The sequence below is a fragment of the Protopterus annectens genome, chromosome 8.part0 (genome assembly GCF_019279795.1).
Source record: "Protopterus annectens isolate FY-2018-M chromosome 8.part0, PAN1.0, whole genome shotgun sequence".
NCBI lineage: Eukaryota > Metazoa > Chordata > Ceratodontiformes > Protopteridae > Protopterus > Protopterus annectens.
In genome coordinates this window covers 786037047-786056877 of record NC_056741.1, presented here as the reverse complement: position 1 = coordinate 786056877, position 19831 = coordinate 786037047, and the positions used below count along the sequence as shown (strand labels likewise).

The following is a 19831-nucleotide window of genomic DNA, read 5'->3' as shown; positions in this document are numbered from 1 at the left end:
TATAAGTTTATTTTTCCTTTCCTGTAGCATCCTCGGACTGAAGGCGTGGCAGAAGCTACAGGATTCTTGCAAATGAATTGCTCCTAGGCAACACACACATACGGAATGTCCATCCATAATGGACATCTTATAGTTACATTTGGAACATTTCTTAAAACCCGAAAGTTTATGTTCCTTTTGATCCTTAGACATCTCAACTAGAATACTAAACACCAAGACCAAAGAGATGACCTAGCCGGAAAAACAGCAAAGGCGGGAAACTATCACTACACACAAATCCCAAAGAACCTCTAAGTAAAACGGTTCTTTGAAAACCTTACAACACACAACTCAACCAGGGAAAAAACTACACACTACAAATCAGGACGCCAATAAGAGCAAAGTAAAAACACTACACAAAAAGGAGGACTAGGTCCTCTAATTTAAACGGGCCTAGTCCACCGGAACAGTTAGTGATACCAACTCACTCACAGACAATACTTAAACAATAAACAAGAAGAAATAGCTATAAAAAATAGCTTTTGTTTGAAAAGCAACAATTTTCTGTAGAGAAAATAGAAATTTAGAGGTACTTAGCCACAGCCAAGCGAGACTACGTCCTAGCTACACGAGCGGCAAATGAGATCTGGGGCTATGGAGCAGTGCAACATGGGATACCTGTTTAGCCCAGCCAATAAGAGACTTCGTCCTAGAAAATAAAAGTTGGCAGAGTCGGAGCCGATATTCGGCTCCGAACCTGTGAGTAAGAATGTAGGCGAGATTGGACAACATAACATCCATGTGGTTAGCTTGAGGACATGGAGAATGGGGTGCTGGATCTCTGACGGGTGAGATAAGATATCCCGATTGGGCTCCAGAATCCATGAAGGATATTTCAGATGAGACCAGAGAAAGGGAAACCATACATAAGGCCAGAAGGGGGCATGACTGAGCTCTTCAGCCTGCTGACATTCTGTAGAAACTTCAGGACCTGACTAGAAACAGGTCATCTGACTGGATCTACCAGCGAAGATGATTCCAAATTGGAGTGAGTTTTCCAGGAACAGAGAGAGACTGGTAAAGAGTAGACCACTCTACAGCCAAGGTCCACTGGAGGATTCGCATGAAAAACCTTGCTACAGGAACTAGAACAATGGCAGCTGACAGTGTACCAGGAGCTTTGTAAGACTAGTTTTGCTGGAGGGACGGAACAGACAGCAAGTCCTACACCTGATTTCTTAGTGATACAATGCAATGAAGAGGTAATGACATAAAATAATCTGTAGTAATCAGTAGAGTACCTAAGAATTCCAAATTCTGTACAGGACACAGGTTCGATCTGGCCAGGTTTATGGTAATGCCCAGGGAGTTGGAGATCTGAAACAAGTAATTCCTGGCTTGTAGAAGCTGATGCCTGGTTGGGGGCAGTGAGAAGCCGTCGTCCAGCTAGAGAAACACCTGGAATCCTTTTAGTCTCAGGTGAGCTGCCACTACTGCCATGCATTTGGTAAACACCTTGGGGGCTGTGGTGTCCCCCCACATAGTTTATGTAAATATTTTCTCCAAACAGTTATTCATTGTAGTTAGAAGTGTCCCTGCATAGGGTTTAAAATGTATGAAGTATGTGGGGGGCTACACCCCCACCCCCCTAACTATATATACTAACTCCAGGATCGCACTACCGAGGGGAAAAGGGCATATAGCATTTTCAGTGTTTTGAGTATCAGTCAAATGCGTTTTCAGAGTTTTGAGCTTTCTATGTTTTGGTTTCAGTCAAATGATTTTCCATCAAATGAGTTTTCTATCATTTGATAGGGACCCATATATATAACCACCAGGACCCTACCACCTACAATAACCAAGTAAGGGAGGAAAGAGCGAAACTACCACATAAAAATTACCAATGGAACTAAATAATTAACTCGGAAAGGTTAAACAAGTTAAAAATTTATAAAATTCAAGAAATGAGATCCAAGGATGGTGCAGAGTATCGGAGGTCGAGACTAGGATCCAAGTCTAGAAAATGTGGCCGAGTCAGATCCGACGGTTGGATCCATAACCAATCAGCGAGGAAGAATATAAAGAACAAGAGATCTAGACAAATATATAGTACTGGCACATGCTTGTGGTGCCTGTTCTGCATATAACATAGTTCCAAAATTTCCAACTATTAATGGGGTTTCTTTTTATACAATAGAGTTATTCACTTGTAATACTATGCAGGTTGCTTATGCTGTAAAATGTCTGTGTGAAATGTTTTATATTCATGAAACTAAACAAATTTAGGGATAGAATAAAGGAAAAATTGCAAGAGATACATGTATGGCAAAAGTAGAGTGCTGTGAGTGAATTTTTTTTTTTTTTTTTTTTGTTAACAAGATGATGATAAAAATGCCCATTTATTAGAAGTTACTACATTGTTGCAAGTTAGACTTAAACCAGAAGAACAACGATCAGTGAGAAGATTGTTGCATGAAGAGAGTTTATGTATATTAAAATATAGTACTTTGACCCCCAAGGACTTAGAGAAATTAATTTGAAGCATTTGATAGAATGTATTTAATGTTTTACGTTTTATTATATAATCTATTTTATTTGATGAATTGGGTTTAATTTATTTCAGTACATATTGTAGGTGCTTATATTGTAATGTCACTTCCTTAGAAGGCTCTATAGCTGAGGTGCTAGAAGCGTTCATTCATATGTTATTAACTTCTTCGATATGTTTGGAGGAAGATGGAAAAATGGAATATAGTACCTCCTGGTAATAACTGCCCGTACCCAGACATCATCTGGGGTAGACGCCCGGGCCAGATTCCTAGAGAAAATCCTCAGGGGGTTAGAAAAACATATTCCTGTGGCAGGCAGAGTTTCTCCATCCTGCTCATTCCTGGACAGAGTTGCTTTTCATCTTGGGGCCAAAAAGGGCTCCACAAAGTCGCATAAGTGCATCCAGGTATGCTGTAGAACAGTAATCCTTCAACCGAAGGCTCTAGAAGCACCCTCTATTGCACAAGAGATCAGATGAATGGAGGCATTCAAGATGGATTAGAGGGTGGCCAGTTGTGAAGACATGGTTTTCTTGTCATCCACAGGTAATGACTCCATGAAGGACTTGAAAAGTTCTTTATTCAAGTCCCTCTGAAATCTTGTAAGGTGTGCCATATAGTTCAGTGACCACAGAGCAAAAGTTGCTGAAACATAGAATCACTTCCCGTATCTGCACAAAGCCCTGAGAACTCCCTGTTAGGGAGATGAACAGTTGAACTCTCTTCAGCAAGTTCCTTCTTACTGAATACTGCCACCACCACAGCATCAACCGGGGGACCCTTGGTCCAATGGGCACATTTTGGTGCTACTAAATATTTATCAGGTTTCTTGGGGATAGGGCCTGCCACATCCGGATCCTTTCATGCCCTATGAAAGATGAGTTAGACCATTTAATATGCTGGGGGACACCACCCAGGAAGAAGCTGAGCCAGTAATAAATGCCTCAATAAACAGACTCCTCCTGGGAAGGTGCTTCAGAAGACCAACCACTCAGAAGCTTGACAAACTCTCAGAAAGAGTAGTGGATCAAGGTGTGATCTGAGGGACCCGTTCCATTCCTCGAAGTCCACATCTTCTGTTAGCAACTCCTGTGGTGAGTCAATATGTCTCCTTTTGCACTAGTGCTTCCAAGGAGCTTCCATGGAGGATGATTTGAAGACTTGAAAATAAGGGAGATCCTGGATGAGTACTGTCTCAAGGCTAGTTCAGACCTACTGTCCCCATGGGTCAGAAAGAAAAGGTTCAGGACCCAAGGCAGACAACTCTGGAGTTGCAAGATTCAGGAAATCTTCCCAATCCTTCTCAAAGCAGAGGTAGAGAGCCAAGCTATCTAATGCCAAAACTCTGACAGGAAGGGATGGCTCCAAGAGTCTCATGGTTGAACCCCCTACTCAAGGATTTGGCACTGAAGCTATGGCTCTGAGATCCCTCTGGCTCAGACATTGTCTACGCCAGTTGGATCAGAAAAGAAGCCAGTGCTGATGAAGTGCATACTTCTGGATCTAATGAGGGCAACCCCGGAAAACTTGTGTCCAATGCCTCTGAAACCAGAGGCTGTATCAGAGTAAGAGTTACTAAAGGGGTCTGAGATGGTCCAAAGCTCATGGGTGCGATGGGAATTGGAGCAACTCCTGTCTGAATTCGGGTCCTGAGAAAATTCCTCATCATTCTGTCCACATCTGCTTCAGAGAGACTTCTGGTAGACCTGAAGGAAGAAGGTAATGATGGAGATCTAAAAGTTTGGCAAGGGGTTGCCTGGAGAAAGGTTGAATGCAGCCTAGAAGCAATAGAGTCCAGCATGAAAAAGATGTTATGTATCTACCATAACGTTCCATGTTAGTTGTCCTTCATCTCGCCTTCCTTCTTGCTGGATGGATGGGTTCAGAGCCAATCCTCGGTTCCGACTCGGCCACTTTCTATAGCTCGAGAGCTCTTTACTGACTCGAGGCTACCCCTTATCCCAGAACGCTCAGCATCAGCTACCCAGATCTCATTTGAGATAGCTCACACTAGACAATCACAAAAGATAATCCATTATTATTAAACCTGGATATATGGTTTGCTTGGGAAGCAACTAAAAACAAAACAAGTTAGCCAGTGAAACCACTGAAAAACTCCACTCAATCCTCGAGGAAGGGGGAATGAGGGCGGGACACAAGAAGGCAGGTGAGATGAAGTTCAACTAAAATGGAACGTTATGGTAGGTACATAACTTCTTTATGTTAAGTTGTCCAATCTTGCCTTCATTCTTGCTGGATGAGACAGCGTCCCTACCACCTCAATCCTGGGTGTCTCATTGGAACAGACTCTTCAGAACCATGGAACCAAAGGAAGCCCTGCCCCGGGAGACCACATCTACTTTGTAATGAGAAAAAATTTATGAGGATCTGCCGAAGTAGTTGCTGTACAAATTGAATCTATGGGCAATCTAGATTGAAAAGCTACCGAAGTAGATACTGACCTGTTTGAATGACCTTTGGGTCTTGCTGGAAGATCTTTTTGTCGTAAATGGTAACTATAGGCAATGGGAGAGTTGGGTATATGCTCAGAAACATCAGTAGACAGTGGTACATCTGGAGCCAATCCATCTGCATCTGATGCTGTGGGAGGATGCAGATGTACCACTGTCTACTAATGTTTCTGAGCATATACCCAACTCTCCAGCAATAAAGACTGCACATCTGAATGTCTGATAACCATTTTGACAAGGTTACTTTAGAAACTGGAAGGCCTTGTTTGTTGCTAGCAAATGAAAGGAACAACTGATCCGATTTTCTCAGCTCTTTAGTTCCATGGAGATAGAAACGCAGATGTCAATGCACATCCAGTTGGTGTAATCTGTATTCTGCCTTGTTGGAATGATTAGGGAAAAAAGACAGGAAGTTCAATGGATTGATTCAAATTGTGTTCTGAACAAACTTTAGGTAGAAAAGATGGGTTGGTTCTCAGAGAAACTCTGTCTTTGTGAAAAACCAGGTATGGAGGGTGAACACATAGGGCATGGAGTTCTGAAATACATCTGGTAGATATAATAGCAACTAGGAAGACAGCTTTCCAAGAGAGAAATTTCAAAGAACATGATGCTGCTGGTTCAAAGGGTGGCAGTATCAAGGAGGCCAGAACCAAACTGAGATCCCAAGGTGGAAGGGGCTCTTTCACTGGGGGTCTAAGTAGAGATGCACCTCTCATGAAGGCCTTACAGAGTTTGAGAGACATTAAGCTAGAGTTAAAAACTCCGATGTGAAAATCTGAAATGGCAGCTAGTTGTACTCTGACGGTAGCAGCAGCTGCACCAGATCGAAACAGTTCTGCTAAGAAATCCAAAATTTCGTGTACAGGAGCTGTAAGGGGAACTAAATTCCTGGATGCTGCCCAGTAAGAGAATCTTTTCCATTTATTAGCATAAACTTTCTTTGTAGTCGTCTTATGGGAGGAAACAATATCATCACGCACTGCTGGGGAAATACTGGGGAGCCTGGCTAAGATTTGAAGTGGAGTAACTAAGCTGTGAGCTTAAACAAAACAGCAGCCTATGGTTTTCACTGAGTTGTTCTGCAAGTTGGAATAAAAGCACAACAGAACGCTTTGTTTTCCCTGGAGGGTTTTTTTCATTTCATTTTTTAAGCTGTGAGCTTGAGAGATTGGAGGGATTGGTGTAACCCACCTGATTGATGAATCAAGAGGTCCGGCACTGGGTCCAGAACCCAAGGGCTGGGCTAGAAGGTGGGGATGAAGGAACGGAAACCAAATCTGTCGAGGTCAATAGGGGGCAATGAGGATCATCTTGCAACCCAATGATTTTGCTTTCTGAATGACTTTTGGAATTAGGGGGAAGGGGGGAAATGCATAAAGGAGTCCCTGAGGCCAATCTGGATTAGAGTGTCCCTGGGTGTTTGACCTGGAGAAGCAACAAGGGAGAAGTAGCTGCTGCATTTGTTGTTGAGGGGAGAGGCAAAGAGATTGCAGCAAGGCTGGCCCCATTTGTGGAAAATAAGATCCACAATTTCCTGTTTCAGAGACCACTTGTGCAGCATGAGGATAGCCCTGCTGAGCTGTCCGCTATTACATTGGATTTCCCAGGGATATGCATTGCTGTCAGAAAACGTTGGGAGGAAATCGTCCATTGCCAGTCTGAGGGCCTCTCGGCACAAGGGGTAAGACGTGGTTCCTCCCTGTTTGTTGATGTACCAAACCACTGACATGTTGCCCATCTGTATTAAAACAGTCCCGGCAGGGAGAGAGTCTTGAAGAGCTTGCAATGCTAGGAGCACCGCTCATCTCCAGGACGTTGATGTGCAAGTGGTACTCATGAGGTTGCCACGTGCCTTGGACCGTCTTCCCTAGATAATGCCCCCCCCCCCCACCCTATCAGGGAAGTGTCCATGGTCACTGTGGCAACTGGATGGGTTTCCATGAAAGGTCTGCCCTGAGTCACTAGTGGGGAGACCATCCATCAGGAAAGGTGTCTCTTGCAAGATTCTGTAATTAGCATCATGTGAGACATGGGTAATTCCTGGAAGGACGAGTGTGTAAAGAAGCCACTGAAGGATTCTCATGTGAAAGCGTGCTAAGGGAACTAGAAGAATGGCTGCTGCCATGGACCCTAGAGCTTGAAGGACATATTTGACTTGAATTATTTTGCTCCGCAGGAGAAGTGAAACTTGTTGTCGAATAATGGAAACTCTTTCCTGAGGCAATTTTACAATCATTTCTCTTGTGTCTAGCTCTGCTCCTATGTAAGTAATAGATTGACAGGGCAACAAGGCAGATTTTTCAAAGTTTATTGTGATGCCTAGTTGAGCACAGGATGTTATGGTGTAATTGCGTGCCTCTATAAGTTGTTGCCTGGTGGTAGCACTGAGGAGCAAGTCGTCTAGATAAGGAAACACCTGGAATCCTAGACGTCTCAGATGAGCTGTAACTACTGCCATGCATTTGGTGAACACCCTGGGGGCTGTGGTGAGATCAAAGGGCAGAGCTCTGAATTGGTAATGACTGGGCCCCTAGCCAGAAGCGTAGAAATCTCCTGGACCGTCTGTTCATTTTTATATGATAGTACGCGTCCTGAAGATCTATGGAGCACATCCAATTAACCTGACCCAGAAAGGGGAGAATGGACTGCAATGTTACCATCCGGAACTTTTCTTTTTGTACAGATTTGTTCAATCTGCTGAGATCCAGAATTGGTCTCCAGTCCCCTGTCTTTTTGGGCACTAAAAAGAATCTTGAGTAAGTTCCGGATCCTACTTGGTCTGCGGGGACTTCCTGGATGGCTCTTTTTTTTTTAGCAGTCTTGAAACTTCTGTCACTGCCTGATCCCTTAGATTGGGGTGGAACATCTGAAATGGATTTTTTGAAACAAGAGGGGGTTGATGGAAGGGAATTTTGTAATCTCCGGATATAATGGATAGTACCCATTTGTCTTTTGTAATATTTTGCCAGGCAATTGGGTTCAATGAAAGCCTTCCCCCGCACTCCCTCCAAAGTTGAGCAGTCGGGCATCCCTTCAAGGATGTTGATAGGGTTTGGAAGAGAACGCATCTCTGTCACCCTGATTTTGCGGACCCCCTCTGCCACAAGGGCGGCATCTGCCATTGTTATTGTTTCGCCCTCTGCCCCTGGGGGAAAAAAATCACCACGTGCGTCAGGCAAGGGTCCCTGGTATTTTCAAAACCACATCTTTCCACCCTTCTCACTCTTTGGGTATGGTCTGGTAAGAGTGGAAAAATGGACTCTCACATCAGAGAGCGTCTTGCCTTCCTGCTGGCACCTGGTAAGCATGTCTTTCACTTAAGGCCCAAAGAGTGAGAGGCCAAAGGGGGTATTAGTGAAGGATGCTCTGAAAGGTTCTGCAAACTGACAGCCACAGCCAAGAATGTCTCTTAAGAGCCACTCCTGTTCCTGCAGCTCTGCTCGCTCCATCGGCTGTGTATGAAATGAGCCTCATGGAGGAGTTGACTACTGAATTTAAAGACACCAGCTGGGTAGCTACCTTGGCTGAAGCTCCCTCAGCTGTGGGATCTTGTAGGGTATCTCCAAGCTCTTTTAGGAGATCCCTCTGGAGTCTAGTAAAATGGGAAAGATAGTTCAGGGACCTAAGGGAGAAGGTCGCTGATGAAAACATTTGCTTCCCATATCTGTCCATTGTCCGAGAGTCTTTAATCGGTGGATGGAGAGATGAGGAGGTTTCAGCTAACTCTCTCTTTCTGGCTGCTGCTACCACCACGGCATCAACTGGGACACCTTTAGTCAGGAATTGTTTGTCTTGGGGAGCTGTGATAAATTTATTAGGTCTCCTCGGGACAGGTTCCATGGAATCTGGAGCTGACCAAGCCTTTCGAGACATTACGGACATTAGTGGATCAAAAGGCGGCGACACCCAGGAGGTGGAAGGTCGGGAACCAAATGCGTCCAGGTATACAGACTCGTCCTCATCCTTGGAGGGGGATAGGGAAGTCCAGCTACGCCTCTGCCTAAGAATCTCGAGGATGTCCGAAAATGAAACATCTTCAGAGGGGGACATTGGGACCCCTCCGATTCATCCAGGTCTGTATCTGAGGTGACAGACTCAGGGGAGTCTTGGTGCTTCCTCTTGCACTTTTTCTTCTGGAAAGCCTGCTCAGAATGCTCTGGGGAGGTTTTGCAAGAAAAGGGTTCACCCAATGGGGCGTACTGGGGCATAGGTTCCCTACGCTTTGGAGCTGGAGGAGGAGCAGAGGTTGGCACAGGCACCGAAGGGGACGGAGCAGATGGGACCGACAGTGGCGTCATCTGTGGGGACAGCACTCTCCGCATTACCTCAAAAGCGTCATGGTCTCGACACAAAGAGGACTCCGGCTCCGAGACTGGAATCCCACTCTGCACCGAGGGCGATGGCTCTGAGGCTGATGTGGGAGCCGAGCTCAACTGAGCCGACACTTCGAGAGGGAGAGCGGGGTCAGACAAGGGTCTGATGCCACTTCCCCCCTCGGAGCCGACGAGAGAGCGTCGGTGCCCAGATATCTCAATGGAAGGAAGAACTGAGGTAATTGGAGCCAACATCGGAGCCAAAGAGGATTTCATCGGAGCCGAAGGAACCACTATCGGAACATCCATGGACTCCGGCTCCGAACTAAGCATAGTCGGAGGAGGGATCAATATCGAAGCGGATGGAGCAGAGGCCTGTTGAGGCAGGCTCGAAAGCATTTTTGCAAGGGCCTGTGACTTCAGCAATCTACTGACCACTCTCTTCACGTCCTGATCCGATAACTTTGAGGATTGAGAGGAGTGGGAAGATGAGCGATGACTGGCTTTGCTCTGAAGTAAGGGTGATTGTGGCACCAAGCGAATCGGCTCCAATGAAAGAGACCTAGCTCTTTTGTGGTCCCGAGACAGCTCTGAGGTAACAGTTGGAGCCGACGTAGGAGTAGACTTGTCTGTGCTAGAGGGCACCAACACACATGGTCTGTCAGGCTCACAGGTCAGTTCCGAACATGGAGCCGATGGCTTGACTGACTTCAAAGATTTCACTGGCTGAGATGCTTTAGCCGGAGAATTCTGTTTCAACAATCAACGGAGGATTGGTTTGTTTTTCCGCTCCTGCAGGACCCTTGGACTAAAGCCATGACAAATAGAGCAAGAGTCCTGCAGGTGCAGAGCCCCTAAGCAATACACACAACTAGTGTGCCCATCTGTCAGAGACATCTTCTGACAGCATGAGTCGCACTTTTTGAACCCTGAGGTTTTAACTTCCTTGGACATTCTAAGAAAAAAAGTAGTAAGTACCACACAAAAAGACACACTACAATAATAAAAATTATATTGATAAAAACCTTAAAAGGAGAGCCTCTAACTTAAACAGCTGTCCTTAGGGGAAGGGGGACTCTCTCACTTGAACGAGTTCAGGGAAAAACAGAAGGCCTAGCGACTAAGGTGCGATGGCCAACACAGCACAAAAAACACAGCAAAGGATGAGATAAGGGGTTTATGACTAAATAAACTTACAAACTACTATAAAACAGTGAAAAAATACTACTTTTCAAGTAAATTATTGAACATTAAACAGAAAAAAGGTTAAACTAAGCTTGAGCCAGTATTGCCGCAACCTCGCAGCTGAAGCGGCAAACGAGATCTGGGTAGCTGACGCTGGGCACTCTGGGATAAGGGGTAGCCTCGAGCCAGTAAAGAGCTCTCGAGCTATATAAAGTGGCCAGGTCAGAGCAGAAGATCGGCTCCGAACCCATCCATCCAGCAAGAAGTAAGGCGAGACTGGACAACTTAACATCGGAGGTTCCCTTCAAGGAGGGGTTTTGGAGGAAGATTGTGCCTGATCTGATGGAAATCAGTTTGGGGATGGCTTCCTCTGCTCCTTGGACTGATCTTTTGATTTTTCCACTTTATCCTCTTTCAACATTTCCACAGACTTCTTAGCATATGGGGACATTCCAGACACTGATTAAGAAAGACCTTTTGAAATCAATTTATTCCTCCATTCCACAAGTGCCCTATGATTAAATGCAGAGCAGATGCCACACTCCTCTCCAAATGGCTAGCTCACAAACAAACACATTTGGAGTGGGCATCCATATTCAGAATTCTGTGCACACAATAGAGACGTTTATTAAAGCCAGTATGTTTATCAGCTGTGACTAAGCGTACAAACACTCCAGAAATACAACCTAGATAAGCACAGAAATAGCGATGTGACAAGAACAAAACAGCAAAAAGAGCAACAGTGGTAATAAAACTAGCTGTAAGGGAAATAAAGACAATACCAGCAACAGTAATAAAGTAGTACTATACGAAGCCTAAAACCAACAGAAAGACTATTTATTTTTTAAACAGGGGAGGAAACAAGTTAAAAGTGATAATATAATAAAGAACTGGAGTTAGTTGAAAACCATACACAAAAGCTTTGTACTTATTTCTGAACACCTGAGCCATGGTAACCACTTCTGAATGCGAAGAGCGGCAAATAAGACCTGGGGTAATGCAGGGTTTGGAGGGATTAAGGGTAAGGGGAGGAACCTGAGCTATGGAACCTAAGTCTGGAAATAGAAGCCGAAGTTGGATCTGGAAAGAGGAAAACAGAAAAAACAGATTGATTAAATATGCATATATGTATTTATCTATTCATTTGCCAAGTTATGTTTGGATAACTGACGTCCCTAAACATCAAGATGCACCATTAGGTTTGATTTGGATAGTAGCTAAAAGCACTTCTTGCAAATGAAAATCCATGATTGAAGTCGTATGTCAAGTGGTCATAAGAATAATAGAGGAGATATCTGACATGAAGAATTTGGGTGCTCAGCAAAAGTCTCATCAGAAATGCATAACTACATGGATGCAAAGGCTGCACTATAAAATTAGGCAATGCCTCAACTAAACAAATAACTAGTGTAACCTGCATGTAATGGGAATAAACCAGGGGCTAGCTTAACATGTTGGTAGTTTAATTCCTTAGAAGTTTAAGATCTTTAATTATGATAAAGGATAAAAATGGATTAATGATAGGTAAGATTGCTTGGTATTGAGTAGTTGTATTAGAAAAACAGACCTTTATCTACAGGGATTCGCCTCCCCTCCCATCCCATCTACTTAGCACACTGCCTGATGCATCCACTACCTGCACCCAAGTGGTCCATTTCTTCCTGACAGGTGGGCATCCCAGGCTAGACATTCCTGTCTAGGAAGCTTTATTGGCCCATCCACTCCTTCATCAATGAGGTGGTAGGAGTGGGTCAGCTAGCAAGTCTTTCACAGCAACCTTCCCCCAGGCTGCTTGTGGACTCGCAATGGCTACCTGGTTCATCACAGGGAAGCCCTTGCCTGACACAGCACGAGTCAATGCGGGTGAAACACCTGGCTACCACAAAATTTCAAAAATGCTGCACTTTCTAGCAACTTCTCACCAATACAGTAAAAGTGAGTGTCACTCAAGATCATCCTCCACCACCTGGTCCCTCATCTGTGCTGTAGACAGGACTTAATTCTAGCAGGCAACAGGAACGCATTGTCTGTTTGGATTTCATCACCCTTTATTGCTGAATGTTTAAATTGTTGCCTTTTTAGCACTGCAAATATGGTAAATAACATTTGATAATAAAGGTTATACAATGGGGGAAAACATCATAATAATAAAAAAATATATTGAGCATAGTATAACAGGTCTCACACTATGATCGATCAACATGATGCAAATGACATTTTTATATATAATCTATCTTGCAACTAGTCAACATCTTGTAAATAATATGGTAGCAAACAGAGCTGCACATAGTGGGTTTTGCAAATGTTGTATTCCCCCTTTTACGTCAGACAGGTACATGTTTCTATTAGTTAGAAAGGTTCCCACAGAGTGTGCTGTTAACTAGCAATCACCTTCTTGGGTGATGTAGGAAAAAGGAGGGCCATGGATCTGGTAATAAGAGAAGTTGGCATCCCAATTCAAGAGGATTTTGTGCCTTGAGCAGGAGTTCTGGGGAGTATGCTATAGCAAAGAACAGATAAAATGGGGGGGTCACTAACTAGTAGCATGGAAAGGGAAGAATGCATTCCTTTTGATAAGCCACCTTTATCAGTATGGGGGGGTGCAACCAGCAAATGAATAAACCTACAGATTGATCAGTATGCAGACAACCTTAAAGCCTTTAGGGCAAAATCTTTGAAATGAGATTATTAATCAAATACTTCAAAGGTGAATAAATAACTAGCACAAAATCGGAGACAACAAATGCTGAGAAGATGGTTATAGTGTTAAGAGACCCAAAGACAGACAGGGAGAGAAACAAAGAACTTGGGGGGAAAAAAAAAGAAAGAAATCATGACAAGATATTATAAGAAACTGTACAGAATGGATGAAAGCGTTGATCAAAGAAAGGAAGAAGTTAAATATTTAAGGAATGTCCAACTGATGAAATTAGAGGGAGATGGGCAAACTTTAATTAAAGAAATAACCATGGAGGAGATTTCATATTAAATAAAAAAGTAAGTCGGGGAAATCCGTAAGGTCAGATGGTATACCAGTTGAGATGTGGTGGAAAGAAATGGACAGAATAAAATCTTGTATAATCTATTTAATAGTACCTTGGAGAGTAAGGATATCACAGACCTCTGAAAGCAGACAATAGTGGTGGTCATATCTAAGGAGGAAAAGTATACTATGGATACTGGAGCTTACAAGCTCATTGCAATACTGAACCGCTATTATAAAGCATGTAAGACGATAATGGCAAAAAGATTGGCATCGATATAGTCCAAAATAGCACACAGAGACCAATGAGGATTCATAGAGGGGAGGCAGACATCTGACAACACAATTAAGTCACAGTTAATACAACAGGATGTGGTAGAAAAAGGAAAAAATTATGATGGCACTGGATGTGTAGAAAGCACAGGCATTTCCAGACAACTGTATAAAGATGATTAAAGTGTATGAGAAGGCAGAAGCTGGAATAAAATACACTGGGGTCCTTTCAAAGAGAACAGACAAAGTGGGTGTGCAAGATAAGGATGCCAACTATCTCATTTGTTATTTACTGCCTCCATGGAACTTTTTGTGTAAAGAATATGGCAATAACAAAAAATGGCTTTTGAGTGAGGGACTCATCAGAAAAGAGCTCTGCATGCAGATGATGTGATGATTTACCTAATGCACCCAAAGGAAGACACTGAAACATTGTTTGGGGAAATGGGGAGAATTGGTAAAATATTGGGATATAAAATAAATGAGGCAAAAACTCAGAAAAATTATAGTAATTACTGGGTTTATGTGAAATCATCAAACGCTTAAAGCGAACAATGATTTATCAAACCCATGTAAGCGAAAGCTTACAATCTCGAACACATATAACAGCGATTTTTTTCCCCAAGGGAAAGAAAATTCTTGTTCAACAACAAAAAAAAAAAAAAAAAAAAAAAAAAAAAAAAAACAAATTTAAAATATTACATAAAGTGGGGGGCTGTGTTCCACACCTCCCCTACTTAAATATACCAACTCCAAGATCACACTACAGTGACGAAAATGGCAAAGTAATGGAAGCGGCCAAGCAAATTATTTCCCTGGGAAAGAATTTGCTTATATGCAGTTTCACTATTTTGGCTTTTCATGCTTTCAAATTCGATCAAGATGCATTCGAAAGAATGCGTCTTCGATCATTTAATAGGAACCCGTAATTATCACCCACCATGTCATTTAGTTCAAGAATACTCATTTATGGGGACATGCGAGGATGAGGTATCTGGGGTCGAGGATCAGAAGGTAGGTAGATCAAGCAGCAGGGAGACGTGAAGAAACAATGGAAAACAATTTGGCAAATATAAGGAGATGAAAGCTAATATAGAAGACGAACATAAAATACAGGTGGTAAAAATGTTTGTGGTTACTAAGATCATACATGTGAATCAGTCATTTCTATATAACCCAGATAAGAGAATATGGAAGAGATACGAGAAGGAGATTAAGGACTTCTACTGGGGAAGAAGTCAACTAGAGTGTACTGGGACAAAATCAAGTTACCAGTAGATACAGGAGAACTGCGTATGCCACATCTAAAATGATACCATAGAGTAGTGCAACTAAAGATACCCTCACTGATACAAGCAAGAGGCTATGATGCAGAGCAGAAGGACATGATGCAGCAGAGTACTGGAGGACTACAAGGTAGAAACATGGGCAAGTATACAGTGTCAAGAAAATAGAGGAGTAAAGGCACACCTGGCTTTAGAGATTAATTCCATGCAACTATTGCCCAATAATCACCACAAACAATTACTATAACTGAAACCTGGCTCAAGCCACACATTAAAGATCAGGAAATTCTGCCCCTGGGCTACAATATTACAAGACAAGATAGAACTCGAACGTGATGGTTGTGAGGCAATACTATACAAAAATGACCTCAAACTCAGTTGCTTAGATATTAACCCTCCAATCCTATCTAATATGGAATTTCTAAAGCACCCGCCTTCAAACAAATTCCAAAAAGATTATTATCATTGCCATCTGCCTTCCCCAAGGTAATAAACTCATCTACCATTGAAGATTTACTAAGCTGGTGCAGGGCAACTTTGAGAAGAAATTATAATGGGAGACTTTAATCTTGAATCTTTAATCTTGACTGGCATACTGTCTCCTCTGATAACTTATCAAACTTTATAAATCTCCATGAATTCAATCAACTTATTCTCACCCCAACTAGGGTCAACAAGCATAGCAATAAACAATCTACACTTGACTGGGCCCTTACAAATACTAATCCAAACTCCTATCATACAGGCTGTCTTCTTACCTTTCTACTAAAACAGCACACTAGCCTGCATACAGAAATGACATATAAACTAGTATCCGACAAAAACAACTTTTCTCCTGATACTTTCATCACTCTTCTCCAACAAGTCAAATGGACCACCCCCCAAACATATCCACCTCGATTTAGCAGTCCGGTATTTCAACAATCAGTTCCTCATCACACTAAATAGGCTTGCCCCTCTAAGGAGGACACGTATAAAATGTAGACAGATACCTTGGCTTTCATCCAACACGAGAGAGAAAGCCTGGTATGACCATCTACTCCTGAAAAGTCCAACTTCTCTCCAAAACTACCATCAAATTCGCAGTCAGTTAAAAAACAAATCAAAAACGAAAAAAAAACCTTACTACACAACAATCCAAAAGAGACACCAAAATAACCCAACTGGAGAGGAAGTCATAAACTAACTTCTCAAACCAGAACAAGCAACCAGCTCAAGTTCTACAAAAATAGCTTCCACTGACAACACAGCCACACAATTTAACAACCACTTCATTAACTCCATATTATCACTTGTAAACATGATAATTCTCAATAACTATACCTGATACATTAGAAATAAACCCAGACTCCTTTCACATTTAACCCATACAAACTCACCATATAAGAAATCTCCTATAAAAACTCAAACTTCCCCTGGACCTGACCAACTGCCTAATGAATATCTTAAACTTGCTGCAAGTGCTGTTGCTTACCCTATTATCTATCCTTATTAACAGGTCCATTACAGAACAGTAAGTGCCTACAATATGGAAAGTGTCCCATGTTATCCCTCATCATAAAGATTTCACGGACTTTTCTAATTAATGACCCATTGCCATTCTCTCACCTTTAGCAAAAATACTGGAGAAATGCATTCGCACACAACTTCTTAACCAGCTACTAAAAAACAAACTGCAATCCCCACCCAACATGGCTTTCAGCCTAAGCATAGTACTACTATTGCCCTAATCTCTTATTAACACCGTCAAAAATCATAGAAACAATGGCTTACTCCTTGATCTTTCCAAGGCATTTTATACTGGTTCACATCAAAAGTTCACTTATTAACTGGCCTCTCTCAACCTCTCTTATTAGAGAGTATACAGGTATATAATTACATCTCTTTTTCTACCCTAACCTGGTTCACTAGTTACTTAACTGTCAGCAGTCAGTTAAATGGCATCATGGACTATCACTCACCTTTACCTGTCTCGAGTACTTCAATGGCCGATTCTTGGCCCTCTCCTTGTCACTATTTTCACAAATCATCTCTCCACAGCCACCCAACATGCTACAATAGATCACTATGCTGACGACTCCTCTCTCATATGCTCTGCTAAATCCCAGTCTTCTTTTCGTGATAAAACCCAGCAATCCTTTGATATAGAAAAATTCCTTTCCAACTCAACTGATTCTTAATCCCTCAAAAACAAAACCTATGCTCTTCTCCAATAGTAAAAAAAAAAAAAAAACACTACTGACCCTACTACCTCCAACATTTATTCCTCAAACAATACCATCACTGAAGCTGTCAACCAAACATTACAAGGTATCACTATTGATAAAGACCTCAAATCTTATAAACACCTACCCCTAGATATCAAGGAAGTCCATTTTAAGCTAGGCTCCCTCTACAGAATAAAACTCTTTCCTAAATGAATCCACTAAACATGCCATCTGCAAAACCCACCTGTTTTCCACACTCGCATATGCCTCCCCCATCTTCACTAAGCTAAGAAAAGGTGACAAACTTGAATCCTGTTACAATAAAATAGCCAGATTTGCTTCCAATCAACCTGCCAGAACTCACCAGTGCAAAATCTTACACCAACTAAACTGGTTGGAACTTCCAAACCTTTTAACCTTTAATCAGCTAGTCCTTATCCACTCAACCTTGTATCACCCAGATGACTGTCCTTCCATCAGCAATCTTGTAGTCCTTTGCTCCAGTAACAGAACATTAAGATCATCCAACAAATTGCTTCTGGAAGTCACTAAGTCAAATAAACTGTTAGAGATCATCTCTGCTCAAACTAGCCAAAATTGGGAATGACACACCTCAAACAATACTGGAGCATCAATGCCACCATCACGTTCAAATACCTTTTGAGGGAACATCTGAAAACTCTTGGCTATGTTCCTGCATTAATCCTGTCTTGCTGACTAATAGGCATATCTTGCTTCTCTTAGTACTCCTCCTCCCTCCATTTAGTTGCTTCACTTCTACCTCTATTTCTACCACTACTTTTCCTCCCATGGCAGCAACCTAAATCCCATTTTTTATCTGTTTGTTTGTTAACTGTATATCGTTTCTTTCACTAAAAACTAACTCTCAGCTGTATTTAACTTTCATAACTGTATTTCTGTTTATAATAGGACCTGTAAAATAGCTAGGAATCTGAAATGTATATTAAAACTAACTGCAAAAATTATCTGATATGTTTTCTGTTTTGGAAATGTTACAGTATTATGTATGCCATGGAGCTTTTCTCCATGGGCCTCCGATGAAAATGGGATTTTCCCACCCAGTCGGACATTCCCCGGTAAACAAATGGAAATAAGTAAAGAGATAGTACAGAAAGCTCTGATTAGTCAGTTATATCAAGCACTGAAAGAGGGAGAAAAGAGTCAAGAAAAAAGGACAAGAGAAATCTGGAACAGAAAACTAACAAGGAATATGAAACGATGACTGGAATAGTATAGTTTTACTCCCAAGGTAAGTGACAAAAGCCAGTAGATTCAGACTTTTCATGTGGAAATGCCTTCAATCCTCATCAGTTTGCCAGACAAAAACACACATTTTAAGAACAGACCTTTAATGGGAGGCAAAAACCAGAACATTCTGCAAAAATCTAGACAGTTGAGAGGTATCTTCCCAATGCCTAAAGCAAATGAAGTAGAAAAGTTGGGGAAGGCAAGATTCTTGACAACATTACATCTGGCAGGAGTACTGACAAATCCATCTAAGAGAGACAATTATCATAACAGAAGGCTTATATTTCAGTATAGTGTCTTTCCATTTAGACAACACAATGCTCATGGAACCTTACACAGATAAATGGTAACTGCCTTAAATCCACATATTAAATATGCTGTGGTTATTTACACAATGTCACAATATACTCAGAGGACTTGCTCTTCCATTCAGATACAATACAGGCTGTATAACACTCCCTGAGAAAAAAACAAATTGAAAATGTCTCCCACAGCATGTTATATATGATGGGAGGTAAAATATTTAGTGAATATAGGATGGGGAGATTCTTAGGCCATGCAAAGAAAGTCCCCCACCTAATCTTAATCAGGTGCACTAACCCTAACAGCACTAACCCTAATAGCTCTAAACATTACCTTATTACATTTATTTATTTAACAGTACCATTATTCAAAGAGTGTGAAGGTACTGTTTGTTTTTCCTTTTTCACCAATTACAAAAGGAGACCGTTTTCCTTTTGTGACTAGTGTGGTCACAATTTTTTTGTTTAACTGTATTGTCAACATACAGAAATCAATGTAATGTACATCAATGTCCCTGCATGTTGAGAGTTAATCTCATATTTATAAATCTGTACGTGTGTGTGTGTGTGTGTGTGTGTGTGTGTGTGTGTGTGTGTGTGTGTGTGTATGTAGACTGTGTGTATGCATGTCACACGATTACAGGGGGAAAGTCCAACTCTCAAATCATACCCTACAGACACATCACTGAACAATCACGTAACACAGCTCATTTCAAAACATGCAACGAGTACCCTTTTGTGATAGAGAGGTAGACAAACGTCTCCTACCACACCACAATTACACACACGAATGCACCACAAAGCACCACACCTATCACTACATACAATCCAGCATAAATTTTCATAAACAATTGTACGCAAAAATAAACCTCACACAGTGTTCAACATACGGGCCTTCGCAACCTTCCCAGCCCCCCCCCCCCCATGTCAGGGTTCCACCCGAACATCCCCAAAATTTTATATATCTATGTAAATAAACTCCACAGTCGCACAACTATGACCACAATGAAA

At 42.1% G+C, this 19831-nt stretch overlaps 1 protein-coding gene across 1 annotated transcript in view; it reads right to left on the bottom strand.

The window, feature by feature from the left end:
* The window catches only part of ASPM (assembly factor for spindle microtubules), a 2279206-nt gene that overhangs the window by 1017627 nt on the left and 1241748 nt on the right, over positions 1 to 19831 (bottom strand). The window lies entirely within an intron of this gene.